The 16,006-nt window shown below is 37.3% G+C and overlaps 1 protein-coding gene across 2 annotated transcripts in view; it reads left to right on the top strand.

Moving 5' to 3' along the window:
* LOC126808479 (protein ECT2) overlaps window positions 1–3,776 on the top strand; it is a 29,317-nt gene extending 25,541 nt beyond the window's left edge. For both annotated transcript variants that reach the window (XM_050533219.2, XM_050533227.2), the window contains one exon: window positions 491–3,776. The gene's annotated coding sequence lies outside the window, so the exon portion shown is untranslated. The remainder of the gene's footprint in view (window positions 1–490) is intronic.
* Window positions 3,777–16,006: the final 12,230 nt, after the last annotated feature.

Here is a 16,006-nt window from a genome sequence, read left to right as displayed (position 1 = left end):
TAAATTACCTATTTTGCTGCCTGTCTGCTCCAATGTTTCTGTTCCCAGTTAGTATCATTTCTAAGGATTAAAGAAGTTTAATGCGCATTAGTCAGTCTTGAGAGGGAGAAGTCATATGTTGATTAAGAACTCAACTCCCTTCCCCCAGTTATGCCTGTGGCATTTCGCATTTGCACGCCTTGGTGTGACAAAAGACACAAAATCATGCCTGATTAGTGACAGATGTTCAAGACTATTATATTGCAGAAGTTCAGTTTTGTAATTATTTAAAAAAAATGCTTTCGACTATAAATAATAAATGAATTTGACTGGGGGCATTTGAAATTTTTTCATTAAACCTGTCATTATTTATGTCAGTGTCTGGAAAAAGAGCCATGCCTATTATTGTATAGAAATAAGGTCACTACAATATATTTTTTGTTGCATAAATTTCAAATACTTTCATCTTGTGAACATGTTTTCATAATATTTGATATTTGTGTAATTTCAGGAGATCGAATTATGAAGAAAAAAAAGAACCCTTAAGATGAAGTGATGATCTGTTCAAATATTATATATTCACATATCATTCATCAATATATTATGTTTTATTATAATTAGAATCTAAATATTTGTTTTCATATTTTAAATATATTCTGTGGTTGTATTTCTTTTCAAGAACTGATCTCTATAGTACATCAGTTCTAAATATTTAAAAACAAAATTTATTCCTTGTGTTACAGAAACAAAGATATATTTTTGATATTTGTTTAAAAGTTGAAGTTGTGTTCCTTGTAGTTTATTTAGGTCATCAATTTAGCCACAAATGTCTTCTAATGAGTAGATAAATAAAAATATAAACCAATAAAGCTTATCAAATGTTTTATATAAGCTTATAAAATATGTTCTATGATTATTTTAGTACATATTGTCATTTTCATTGATTAGATCACAGACAGCCTTCATTATTGTCTTACTCAGACAAAGACTCGCTACATAATACTACTGAATATAATATGGTGTCATTACTCATTTACATATAGATCTGTATTTATATATTCACATGCAGTGATAATGAGGTCATTATTGAAATGGGTCATGTCTAACTTACTACACAACAATTGTGAGTACGGGTAGTCAATATTACATTGCTTTGATCTGGTTAGGGAGAATTTGTGTGTGTTGTGAGAGATAAGAAATTGGGAGGTTTGGATGGTTTGATGCAGATATGCCAAGAGATGACTCGAGAGGATAAGTGCAGGGTAGAGTCTTCTCATTGGGGTAAAGGAATGAGAGGAAACTGTGCCTCCTATGATACATGTATCTATAAATGGAGTAAACAACACAATGGCCATTTTATCTTACAATTAGATAAAATTGATATTGAATAAGTAAAATTATTTTCTCTATTGTCAAAAGAATACATCTTTAATTTCAATACCATACACATAAATTACTGCCCCATATAACAACTTAATTGACTTGAAATTTTTTAGGAACACAACCCTTTTAAATAAATGTGTAAATGTACTTTTGGATTTATTTAAGGTAATTAGTTTTAAAAAAATATAATGTTGCATAATGAGAATATTATTTATATTTATGACTGCCACAAGTTGTGTTCTTGCCACAAGTTGTGTTCTATCAATGTACTATGGTTGTGTAATCAAATTAGGGGATATTTAAACTGCTTTGTATATTGCTAATGCTATATATTGATAATAAAGTCAATTACATGTACTATGATTACCTGTGTTTAAACAATGATGCAGTACTGCCAACTTCTGGCTTGTCAAAATTTGTAAGATTTACAACTGGTTGTGACAATTGACCATGGTTGATAAATACATGACAATAAAAAAAGAGAAGTTGTAAGAGCAAGAGTGAAGATTTGTGTTACACAATATATGTAAGTAATCAGAAATAATAATTATTGTCATGTTTTCTGAAATATTCAGATTGACTACTGAGTTTCTTGTATTATAAAACCTGTCCGTAGCTTTATTTTTAAAGATAGTTCAACAAGGAGAGGGTTTTTATGAAATATCATAGAATTTGAGATGTGTTCTGTCGAGCTTATTCCCATCTAAATATTTATTTTTTTAAGTGCAATTTATATTTTTGACTCCGAGAGTAATAAGAAATATCCTGTTAATATGGCAGTTGATGTGCTACAGGGTTTAATAATAGTAATGTGTACATTAAAGTGTCACTGTAATTCAAAACAGGTTAATGGGCATGTTAGCCATAATGGCAGTACTGTTGGGTTTGCAATAGACAGGACATCCCCACAAAATACCTGTGAAGTAATTTGGATATAATCCAAAATCAGTGGTTATGTAATTAAAACTTCGTAGCTCCAAGGAATATAGCTTTAGTTATAATGTAAATGTATTTGAAAATTGGTTCATTTCCTTGTCTTATTGGGTCATTCTTATTACATGTACAACTGACAAGAATTAACCTGTTGATTATCTTTAAAATATATCATATATATATATATCATGTTGTTAATAGTTTAAAACTGTATATAATATAGTATGTAAATATTGTATAATATAGATCTATATATCCTGCCTATATAAATTTTCTTTTATTTACTAGATTAGAATGAGCCAGGTTTGAATATTTACTTCAAACCTGGGGTTAGTTTCAGTTAATGGCCGAAGTATAAAAATCATATTTAAGGGAGCATCATGGGAGATTAGATAGAGTTGACAGTTCTCGCTATAATATCTAAAAAAATAGATGAAGTAAATAGAATAGGCTGAAAATTTCAGTCATCATTACTATAGTCCATACGATAAAAAAACAAAGTCTGGGTTATCCATTTTTATGGTTAATTATTTTTCAAAATATTTATTTCGATCCGCTAAATATCGCAGGCTAGTGATGGCATCGAGAGTTGATTATGGTTTGGATAAGTTAATTAATGTCTAATTAACAATTAAGATACCTGCAATAGGTAGATTTAGCTCTTGCATAATGTATGTTAAAGTACACCTTTTTGAATGAGTATGATTTATATATTTCTGTTGTTTAGTGAAACAATAGGTCTGAACATGCACACCCGAATGGGAAAGTGTTAGTTATTTGGATGAACAAAAAAAAAATGGGGTCCCAATTAAGTATATTGAATTCTCTGTGATATTGCACTAAACCACGGAAAATTAAATTTCCTTGTTTGGATGCAAAAAAATGATCAAACTTAAAACTATAATCCTAAAAATCAGTTATATTTTTCATTTTTACCAGTATGTCCAGAGGTAAAGTATTAGCATTGTGTAACACCTAAATAGAATGATCAGCGGAAATTTTATTTGTGGGACAAGTAACTGGAGAAATTAACATAAAGGGTTTTGATTCAAATTTCATGCTGTTGATGCAAGTCAACCATAAGATCAGTTGCTCCATCTTATTAATAATAATGAGGCACCCTTGTATAAAATTGTCACTTCCTCAATAACTACCAGACTTATTTAGTTTGTTTAAATTTTAAAATTCATTATATATTGTGCACAACTCCATTCTCTGCAAACAAAGAATTGGACAGTTGTGGCCCTTTAATATTATGAAGTGCCATATACTGTATATATTTCAACTCCTCCCAAACTACATTTAAATCTGTTTATCAATAATTATATATATATCTATTTTGCATTGCTATTATTTATCATCCATCCATGATATTATTTTGTATGTAGTAGAAACTTGTAGTATATGTAAAGTATGCAAATATATTGTCAATGATTACAGAGCTAGTATTTGTAGATTAAATACCACATACAAATCTGAAACATCTTTCGATTTTATTTATAATCTTTTGATACTATCAAAAAATTCAATGGATGTCTGAGTCTGAATATGATTTTAGTCTTTCAGTTTTCATATCAAACAATGTAGAAGATCCCGAACCGCTCTATAAAGAGTCCCCAACACCCCACCCCCTGTCAATGTTATAAAATCACCCCCCACCAATATGTCTTTGCCCCATGGACCACAGTAACTTCCTTATCCCACACCCTTGGGACCCCAATTGTTTTTTTTTATTATTATTTTTTTTTATGTATTTAACAAATCTTAAGTATCATCTAATCAAATTTGGTTGATTCATAAAGCTGTGTATTAGGAAAAGTTCAAATGCCTTAATTTGACCAATCAATGTGCTTGCCAGTGGTGGCGCTAGCCGCCGGTGGTTGGAGGGGCAAAATCTAAGGTTAAGGGGGCAAAGCCATGAGCTTCAACTAGGGTAGGGTACAGAGGTTAGTGGGACAGGCTAAAGTTAATGTCCGATTGACTTTAAATTTATACACTGTGTTTTAGGTCATGAAACGAAGAAGCCTATTGCTTTTCAGCGATTTCCGATAACTACTGCCAGAGTTATGACCCTTGATCACTTTGATCTTGTGCATGCTCTACTAGAGCAGTCATTCTCAACCGGTGTGCCGCAAGATCCTCTTCAAAAAAAAGTAGGGGATATTCAGAAACAATACAAAACTGCGGAAATGCACTGCTGTTTTTATACGCCCACATTTTTATGTGGAGGTATTATGCCGTCGCCCCTGTTTGTCCGTCCGTCCACAATTTGTTTGTGGACATTCTACAGGTCACAATTTTTATCCGATTTCAATGAAACTTGAAATATAGGTTTATCTCCCTAAGATCTCGGTTCCTTTCGATATTGGCATGTCTCGGACCGTAACTTCATGGATTATGGCCCCTGATTGTACGAAAAATCGCGTTTTTAGCTTGTGGACACTCTAGAGGTCAAAATTTTGATCCGATTTTGATGAAACTTGAAATCCATGTTTATAACCCAAAGATTGCACTGCTGTTTTTATACGCCCACATTTTTATGTGGAGGTATTATGCCGTCGCCCCTGTTTGTCCGTCCGTCCACAATTTGTTTGTGGACATTCTACAGGTCACAATTTTTATCCGATTTCAATGAAACTTGAAATATAGGTTTATCTCCCTAAGATCTCGGTTCCTTTCGATATTGGCATGTCTCGGACCGTAACTTCATGGATTATGGCCCCTGATTGTACGAAAAATCGCGTTTTTAGCTTGTGGACACTCTAGAGGTCAAAATTTTGATCCGATTTTGATGAAACTTGAAATCCATGTTTATAACCCAAAGATCTTGGTCTCTTTCGATATTTGCGCATATAGGATTGTAATTTCCTGAATTATGGCCCCTGATTGTACGAAAAATCGTGTTTTTGGCTTGTGGTCCCTCTAGAGGTCACAATTTTTATCCGATTTAAAAAAAACACGTTTTAGTATATCACCGTTACACCGTAATGAAGGTTGAGTTTGAATTTCGTGAAAATGTGACCAAAACTGCCGGACAAAATGGCCGCCGCTTGCACGCGAATAGTGTAAAAATATGGTATATCAAGGTTGTGCACCCCATAGAGGTCACAATTTTGATCCGATTTTGATGAAACTTGAAATGCATGTTTATAACCCAAAGATCATGGTTCCTTTCGATATTCCCGCATAACTTCCTGGATTATGGCCCCTGATTGGTCGAAAACTCGCATGTTTAGCTTGTTGATTCTCTAGAGGTCACATTTTTTTTTTGATTTTAAAAACCGTTTAGATCACCATTCCACCATAATGAAGGTTGAATTGGAATTTCGGGAAAATCGAAATAAAAATTCCGACAGAATGACCGCTCTTTGTATGCAAATTGTATACAAGTATGTAATTCAAAGGTTATGGACCCTCTAGAGGTCACAATTTTTATACAATTTTGATGAAACTTAAAACATATCTTTATATTCCAAAAATCTCATTTCCTTTTGATATATGTGCAATATCGATTATGGCCCCTGATTGTACAAAAAATAGTTTTTGTTTTTAGCTTGTTCTCTATCCATCTCTTGCAAAATGTGGGCGTATCCTGCCTGGCAGGCGCTGGTTATTAGAGGTAACCAGTGTATGTTAATAAACAGGTCATATGGGCAGCTTATCTGACGGTCCCATTTCACTCGCAAAGAGATACTGTCATAAGTGAAAATGGACGTTTTTGATTTTTGTTTTAATAATGAGTAATTGCTCCACCAATCCTCAGACATTCAGCATTTCGTCATGGCATGTTCCTAATCAACCGTCCAATCACGATTTAGGGCAATCTGACCCACTCCTCTTGCAGTGCCACGGCCAATTCTTGCAGTTTTGTCGGTTGACGTTGACGTCGACGAACACGTCTCCCGATCATGTCCCAGACATGATCTATAGGGGAAAGGTCAGGACTCCTGGCTGGCCAAGGCATATGAATAATATGGCTACGCTGGCGGTAGTCATTCACGACACGAGCGCGGTGGGCACGGGCATTGTCATCTTGAAAGATGAAACACCGACCTGCATGTTGAACAAAGGGCAGAACTATCGGTGCCAGGATGTGGTCACGGTAGTACACACCAGTGACCCTTGAACAATATGCAAGTCCGTTCTGCCTGTCATGCTGTCTAACGTTAACGTTAGCATGCCACTCATTTACACGCCTCCAAACGCGAGGACGCCTATCGGTGAAATCCAAAGTAAATCTTGACTCATCTGAGAACATTACACGCGCCCATCGACGATTACCCCATTTCTACGTTAATGCAGGCACAACATGGTCCTGTAATATGGTACAATATGGCTTGTGTAGTTGCTCTAGGACGACCTGAATGAGGTATATCATCAACATTGTGTGTTTGTTGGTACCGGTTCCACAATCTGCTGATGCTCACTGTGTAGAACCCATTTGAAGCATGACAATAACACGTAGACGTTCATCATTTTGAAGAAGTCTCATTGCAAATTAAACCTAACACACTAAAGCAAAGATATGCTAAACAGCACGCGGCAGTTTTCATCAACCCTTCCTTGAAGTGTCAAATTTGACAATGAACCCCTCCCACGTGTATGGCGCTATTGCGTGTCGCACGTGCAGCTCAGCGGTTCTGTCTTGGGGCGATAAGGTCTTCATCTGTGAACATACTCTCAAAGCATGTCCCCTACTTTTTTTGAAGAGTATATATTTAGCCAGTTGTGTCGCTAATTGGTCATGTGTTCCAAGGTGTGTCGTTGCCCTAGTGGCTAAAATTAGTGAAAATTGTTCAAGGCCATGAGACAAACAATCGAAACAAATTCTAACAATTTCTGATAATCGCAATAGGATTTTCATGTGTTGTAAACGTTCTCCTTACTGACAAAAGTAAAAAAAAATATGCGTCAACCCATGTTGACTGCTCGGACGACTTAGCTGTTGTGGGCATATGTTTTCGTTGCCCCGGCTTAGGTCAAAAAACATAAGCGTGCCGTACTGAGTACCGTGCCAATTTGGCCCACTGAAATGAGGTGGTCTCAGCACGGTGCACGGCAGGGCACGTTAACATTTCATAGTGTAAACGCTATCCTGTCTGAGAACGGTTCTCCGTACGGATTATTGCGCATGCGCCAAATGATTTATGGGAGGTCAAATGCCCCCCCCCCTTGTAATATCTTGTAGAACAATGCCATACTTGCACCACAGGTTCCCTTATAGACATGTATTCGAATCTTCCCAACATCTAGGCATGGATATCTACCGCTATACCGGGTGTTACAGCTGACATTATCTACATTCAGTGGAACGTGTTCTGTCTATCCAGTGTCCTAACACTGTGGTCGAGATTGTCTGTCACATACTGGACCGGATGTGATGAGTCGACCAACTTAGGAGCCTCGTAAACTACAAATTGAGGCTGTGCCCCTGAATGTCACCAGCCTTTCCATTGATGCAGGTGTTATCCATGTCGTTGCCGAAGTGATCTTCGAGTTTGTTCTGCACGTATTCGTCGCTATCTCCATTGCCGATTTCTCCCATCATCTACACAATAGAATCAATAGGTCTACCAGGTTGTGTTTCTTAAAGGGAAACAGTTATCTTGTTTTTGTCGGTTTGTGGTACACATCTACTACATGCAAGTCTTGGGCAAATTCAATCCTGATGTGAACCAACTGTCACCATGCTGTCTACATGCAAGATCAATAGTTGACTGATAATCAGCAGTTCTGACAGGGGATATACCATTATCACTCCTCTTTTCCGAGCACTTGGACATTTTCAAATTTTATGAGTACCACTGGGGTCATGAGAGTACAAACCCTATCGATATGAGTTTTACATAAAATTCCTTCCTAAGTTATCCCCGTTCGCGAAAACATTGTGACAGCGATAGGGCTACAGTTTTTAACATATGTTTTTCTAATTCTATGTAAAGCATTGAGACAGTGATAGGATGAGCCCTATTGATTGTCCCTGCTCTCCGTCCATCTATTGCAAAATGATGGCATATCTTGCATGGCAACCACTTGTATCTCTTGAGGTCAAAACTGATAACATTCATTCACGTAGGCCTATTTATGCCATCACTTCCCTTGTCATGAAGCACCACATTTTTTTCACCATCGTCCAAATTTTCCTTACAAATTACATAGTTTTTTATGATCTGGAATGAAGAAAAGATTCAAACGTCAATGTACGGCTCCCTGAGGTACATAGGCGTACGAGCTGGGGGTGGGGGGCTGGGGGTCGGCCGCCCCCCCATTTTGGGCACCAAATGCTGGGAAAATTTGGGCACACAATTGTACTTTGTAAAAGTTGTATAAAAAAAGATATTGTGTTCTTGAATGTGTCCAATTTAACAGCGAATTTATTATTATTATGTAACATACTAAGAACCTAACTACATTTTTTGGGCACCAACCACCACCGCCCCTCCCCCCCCCCCAGTCAAAAATTTCCCCGTACGCCTATGCTGAGGTAAGTACAAATTCTGATAATCGTCAGCGCGATGTTGTCGAAGGTGCATTGTAGAGTAGTTGTAATTACTAAGGATAGATTATGTTTCGCCTGCAAACTGATCTACAAGTCGAGCTCCCTACCTTGAAATGTCAAATCACTTGGCTTGTGTTGAAATGTCATAATATTCCTGCACAATTTAGTATCGAGCTGTTTGTATCACAAAATTGGTGTTTTGTGTTTGTTTCTTATTGATCATGCATTATTTCTAACCCGCATTTCTAATTCCATGGGAATGATGGGAGAGTGTTAAGGTGCGAGTGCGTCTAAGCCAGTAGCGGCGCCAAGTCCAAGTCCAAGGTTAAGGGGACAAAGGCTCAAGCTTCAACTAGGGATATGGGAGGCTGGAAATGCAATCTGGCAGTATTTCGGGCACTGATCGTTGAGATAAATAGATCTGACCAGATACCGCCTGTCTTCAGACCACTAGTTTATCCGACCAGTGGAAAGTGTCAAACGAACAGATTTGCGAACCTCGACGAAGCCCTCTCATGGAGGGTATAGGGACCTCCCCCAGAAAATTTAATAATAGACTGCCGGAAATGCAAGCTGACAGTATTCAGTTACCGATTGTCGAGATAAACAGAACCGACCAGATACCGCTTGTTGCCTGATCACTAATTTATCAGACCAGAGAGGAAAGTGTCAAACTTTGATTACCGAAACATATCACAAATATTTTTTTCGATTTTTTAAACTCATTGAAGGGGGCAAACAGAGGGCAGACCAGATTTATGGGAGAGCAATTAAAACCAAAGAAATTATTTTTCCAGAAATGATTATAAGTTAAACCTAAGTTTTACAGAATCTATTACATGCGTATTTGGATTATATAGTCACAGACATGTATTCGCAGTATCAGACGCTTACCAATACAAGATTGTAAAATTTGTTGAGGTCGGTAGGTGACATGTATTGCTTCAGAATGCTTGTTTTTTTTATAATGTCACTCTTCACCCTGAATGCGTAGTGAATACTCAAACATGTTGGATCAATAAACAATTTAATCAAGCAAGACATTAAAATATCGAATAACGTGACATTCATTTCTTGTCTTGTTAAACGACGCTTCTACATCAGTTTTAAAGAACATTGGTATTTAAGAAACACAACCACGCTTATCGATACAAAAGCGTGAAGGATAACAGATTAATTTTCTAAGTGGTCTGAATAAACCCAACTGTACCCGTCCATTGTGGTAAAGCAAGTAACTTCAGTTGAAGCGCTTTAAGCAAGGATTTACCAACGGAATGAACCGTAAATCTACATGGATACCATAATCAATTCGGCACAGAAAGAGCTTATTGATAGAATATCACGGCTTTCCTCCAGTACATCATTCACGTAAATCCTGCCCGCGGATAACTTTTGCTATTGCCCACGCCTAATTACTGTCATAAGGTCTGAGCTGTAAAAGAATTAATCAGGAAGTTTATTACACTGGTTTGAAGGCAAACTTTATGGCAATATAATGTAGAATTTGTTCTTTCTGCATTGTTCGTAATTCTCGGAAAAGATCTCTTATAAATACGCACGAAACCATTTACGGAAAATGAACTGAAGGATATATTTCGGCCAAAATGGGCAGAGGTAACCTTGACAGAAATAAGAAATTCGATTTTTAAGTGGAAAGGGTGCTTTAATGTAAAGTGATGTGAGTTTGATATTACTTCTCAATCTGGTGAAACTTGACATATTTTTTTAAAAAAAACCTCGGTACAGTATAAACACTATTCAATTGAAGTTATCAAACATCCATTATAGTACTGTCTGTGAAACGCTAATGATATAGGTACAATAATTGTTGAATTACATGCATTCCCTTATAAATAGTGTACATAGGAGGTATTTTTTGGATGGCCGAATGGTTAGCACGTGCGCCCTGTATCATAAGGTCTGTCATTGAGTCAACTGGCGTGGTTTCGATTCCACGGTTGTACGTGACAAGGAGTATGATCGCCTGTCCAACCTCGTGGGTTTTCTCCGGGTCCTCCGGTTTCCTTCCATTGTCAAAGACCCCTACGCGCAAGCGAATTGTTGAAATAAAATTGAACCATGTCGAATGGACATACAATGATATTGTACATAAGATACTATCAAGCAATAAGTAGCGGACGTTTAGTCTGACCCAGACCGCAAGATAAGGGGGGGGGGGCACTATGAAAGGCATTAAAGTGATGTACATTCAACATTTAGGAAAATGTCGAGTGGACGTTAAACCCCATTTCTCTCTCTCTCTCTCTCATTTAGGAAAAATTACAATAGTACACCAAACCGAGAAGAACAAAATGGCAGTGCAAAAATATAGATATTGACATAAATAAAACATAAACACGTATTATGATAATGGGATTAGCGCTTACCCTGTTTACATCTCGTGACCTATGACGAAACGAAAAATTGAGCTGGCCTTATCATTTAGCACTAACCATTTGGAGAAGTTGTTATATAACCCGCGTTCTGGATGATGCGAGGCATTAGCCAATGAAACGATCTGTTACAGCGAGTTCTTGGCGTACGGTGCACGGAACTGTGGGTATCCCTCTGGAAACATCAACGCCGATTGGTTGATTGTTTCAGGTGGTACGGACTTCAGCTAATCTAGCCTAGTTGTGGTGTGGCACAAACTGTCTGGCAGTAGTCATACATGATCCCTGTGATGGTGCTGAACAACTTCCAACCAGTTTTAGGTGGTACGGACTTCAGCTAACCTAGCCTAGTTGGGAGGCATAGCATTTTAACGGTTGATACCACACCCACCACCAGATACCTAGCAAATTTACATTTTGATGATACTAGATATGCATGCATTGATACTATATTGGAGAAAATTGGTACACTTTTCAGCCAGATTGACCCCACTGGACTCCTGGTCTATTAGCGAAATAAACATGATCTTAGAGCCAACCTTCGTCTGGTAAAGCAAGCCCCCCTAAAAATGTTCAAATAACCAAGAGTTCCAATACCACAGCTTAAATTCAATATTCCAAAGGACGATTTACATGTTATGGAATAATTTACAATAGACAGAGAATAGATAATTATATACAAAGAGAGGAAGAAATTAATGAGCCCTGAAATCTCAAGCTCTATTTATACTATTGCGACAGACTTGTAAATGAAAGTTTATATTTTCTTTTGTGCCAAGTGTATATATAAACGAGTATCCGAATTTCCGCAATGAATGGATGAATAATAACATCATTTCGTAAACTGTCCGGGCCAATAACTAATAAACACCTAGGGACGGTTGTATATTAAAATAAAGTTGTAAATATGATCAAGTCTCGTTTGTCTGGTAATCTATGATGTGTACCGCAGCAAATTAAAACGGTTTTATTTCATAAATAAATTTCCCTCCAGACTAATAAACGCAGACTATTCTCGGATATTAGATACTTATTTCATTTACTTGATGCTTACCACAGAAGGTAATTGGTCGATTCAATTATTGGAAAGTAGTTTTCTAAATATTGCTGTTTATTTTTAAAAAGGTTCGTAAAAGCAGGCCCGCGATAGGGAACCTCGGGCCCTGAGACAAGCAACTCGGCAAGGGAGTGGGGGTGGGTCCCCCCCCCCCCCCGCTCTAGAATTATTGAAAGATACACCGTCCCTGGCGCCATTTTGACGTATATCTTGGGTAACTGGATTTCACTGGTAAAACACAGAAATTTAGATTTAACACAACAGCATATGACATATTATGTTTTAGTTTTACTGATGTAATAATAACCAGATATACACGATTTTGACAGGTAATTTTAAGCAAGCAAACAAATGTAAAAAACAAAAACCGTTATCATCAGACGCCAAAATATCAAAAAGAAAATTTTCCATCCCAAAAACTTTTCATTTACCCAAATTCATATTGAACTGGATTCAAATGGAAGGGGCGTGAATACCTTGGCGGTGACGAGAGTCTCAAGCGGAACGAGGACGGGTTGGAGCGCCACGGCGTGAACGCCCGGGCATGTGGCTTATCGTTTTAAATTCACCAATTTTTCAAAAATATAAAAAAAGGGCCTGCCAGAATGCGATTCTAATCCTACCCACACCACTAGGTACCCACATTCGCAAAATTCACCGGTTTTCTTCTACTCTACGATCAAGTAAAAGTGTCATTTTGTTTAATAATTTATACCAACAGTTTTTATTTTAAACATTACTCGGCATACCTCCGTGTCCCTGTAGGCCCTGGCCACTGCGATATTTTACGCTGTCGTTGAGCTGCAATAAAGTGCAATGTCCAATAATGGCAAGATGAGTTTGTTAGGGGTTGTTTCCCTTAGTTCGATCAGCTTACTTTTGTGCTGTTGCAGATATTAGAGAATTGCTGACGGCATTGGATGACCTTCATATACCATTTTATCTCGTTGGTGTTTAGAAGGCAAAATCATTAAATACCCCGAAGAAAATATGACCTATACAAAAGCTGATCACATACATGTAATGGTAGACAACTGTTTAATTTCTTAAAATAAGATCCGACACACTTTACCCTTCCAAATATGGCCATTTTGAAGGGAACACTTTAAATTCCCCATTCTTGTTTCAAAAGCCGCAAAGCAATTTAGATACACCTTATGTTTCAAATGTTCAGTATTGATATCATGTTCATTCCGTATAATTAAATATGGTAAGCTATGTCAGAATAAAGTGTTAAATGGGATTGATTTAGTCTGTTATTTCGGTTAGGAATGGGAAAAGGTGGGTGGGAGATGCAATTAAATTTTCTTTTAGAAATAGCCAGCGGAAGATTGTTTTTGGTTTAAAACTGTCGAATACGAGACCATTTATACCACAACTGTTCTGTTAGTGGGCTTAAAATGTTAAACATGGAAGGATACCCACTTCCCAAAACTAAATTAATAAACAGATAAAATTTTATTGAATTCACATTTAAAAGAACAAAAACACCAAAGACGTCTATGGCGATCTTCAGATTACATCAGAAGCAGATAAATCTCACATTTTAAGTCTGATATTTAGAAATAACCCTATACCAGCCCAATCAATGGTGATTGGAAAGAGCTCATTGTTAATTAAATTCACTCACTCTTAAATGTCAAAGGTAATCGTGTTTTTAATATCTGAGGGTAACACCTAATAATCCACAGTGTATTGATTATGCAATGGTAAACCACACTGGTGCATTCTTCAATGGTAGTTTAAGGTTAACCCCTACCCCCTAGGTCAATTTCAATATCGTTACAGTAGTTAGTCAATGATACCCGGTTAACCCTAGCCCTCACCTAGTACGATATTAATGCTCTGTTTACTATATTTGGGAGCCACGGTGGCTAGGTGGTTAAGACGCTGGCTCGCTAGCCTGGAGGTCGGGTGTTCGATCCCTGCATTGGCCGAGAAAGTTCATCTGGATTTTCCGACGTGGTTTCCCCTTGTCAGTGGTGCAGAACAGAGGGCCTGACAAGGACAGCTGTCTAGTCCTTCGGATGAGACAAAAAACCGAGGTCCCGTGTATACATTAGAATGCACGTAAAAGATCCCTTGGCAGTTGGAATTCGATATAAGAGTAGGCGATAGTGCCGCTGCCCGGGCAAAATTTCCCTCATAGCACACTGTATGGCGTATGCCCGTCTTCATTAGCCCAGTAAAGGAGCAGAACAGTAGGACGTTAAACCCCTTTTCATTTCATTTCATTTCGTTTACTATATTTCCTGGTAACTTTCCGTGTGTAAAACGTAATGATCGCTATCTTCCTTAAACAGGCATTATGCAAGAGCTAAATCTGCCTATTGCCGGTCTTTCTTTGGGCCTTAAATGATACATAAACTATTAATTAGACATTTATTAACATGCCAGGACCATAACTAACTTTCGATGTCATCTGATGGGTACGATTTTAAACAGATTTGAATCCGATCTGCGGTTCAAGGGCTGTAAATGATTAACCGTAAAAATGGATAATCGAGACTTTGTTTATGACAATGGAGGCTACCGTGTTTTTGAGCTCAGAGTGAAGTAAATTGACTGAAATTTTCAGCATATTCTCTTTACATTATCTATTATAGCAAGAACTGACACTGACAGATCTTTATCTAATCTTCCATAATGCCGCTTTAAATGAAAACTGGATTAAACTGTAAACGGGAAATGTAACAAGTTTTATCACCCAATAATACATTCTACAGTATGATATATTTCATAATCTACTGCGATATTTTGGTATCAAAAAATATCAACACTCGTTGATAAAGTTGATATCAAAAAAGACTGGTAGGAGATTCTCTATTTATACAAAGGTGGGAGCTGAATCTGAATTCAAGACGCATCAAAAACCTGACTTGCGACTTGACTTCAAATAGTTATAACTCTCATCGGATGAACTGGCGATTTGAACGGGACTTGGACTTTGTGAATACTCGGTACTATAAGTCCCGCAACTTGTTCCCACCTCTGTTTTATAGCATGAACCTAGGCAAGAAGACATTATTAAAATTATTTAGCTTTCTTCAAAATCATGGATTAATGTCAGGTGAAACTTCTTAGTAGCTTCACTTTACCATTGGTCAGTTCACATCAGAGTCGGGGTTAGATGAAGAGAGGCCCTAGGTACGTAATTATGCTTATAATCAGACTAGAGGGAGATGAACGGGTGGTTTAATGACAATTTAGCAGAGCCTAGGATTATGACAGATGTGCAAGATCGCAGTTCGTGTAAAACACGCTTATTATGACAGTGTCAAAAATATTGTATACCGTCTTGGTCAGAGCCAGATGTACTACCTGTATTTTGTTTTAATATTGACTTATATTGGTTACCATTAAAATACCATTAAGTTTATTTTAAGGTTAGGTTTAGTCAGCTGGAACCTGTGTAGATTTTAACATTACCCACTGAGAGTAAATGTATTGAAGTGTCGTATTACATAGGTTTGTTTGCTTTTCCATACAGGTGTTTATCGGTTAGGACCGATGTTTTTTTTCAGGTAAATATAACTCAGAGTACATACGGACCTGAACACATGGACATCCTATTTCAAACATACATGTATATAAATACGGGACAGCGTTTTAATCGCTTAGAAGTCAGTGTAACCTTGTGTCAAATTCATAAAGGTGACTGTCGTGGGCCCATTTCATCTGCTGTCTAGTAAGCTTACTTTAACCGAAAAGCCCAACACTTTTCAATTTAGGTGTTCAAATCATTTGTAGTGTGCCTGTTTA

This window comes from Patella vulgata, chromosome 1, assembly GCF_932274485.2.
Source record: "Patella vulgata chromosome 1, xgPatVulg1.2, whole genome shotgun sequence".
Lineage (NCBI taxonomy): Eukaryota > Metazoa > Mollusca > Gastropoda > Patellidae > Patella > Patella vulgata.
This window is presented reverse-complemented; position numbering and strand designations above follow the sequence as displayed.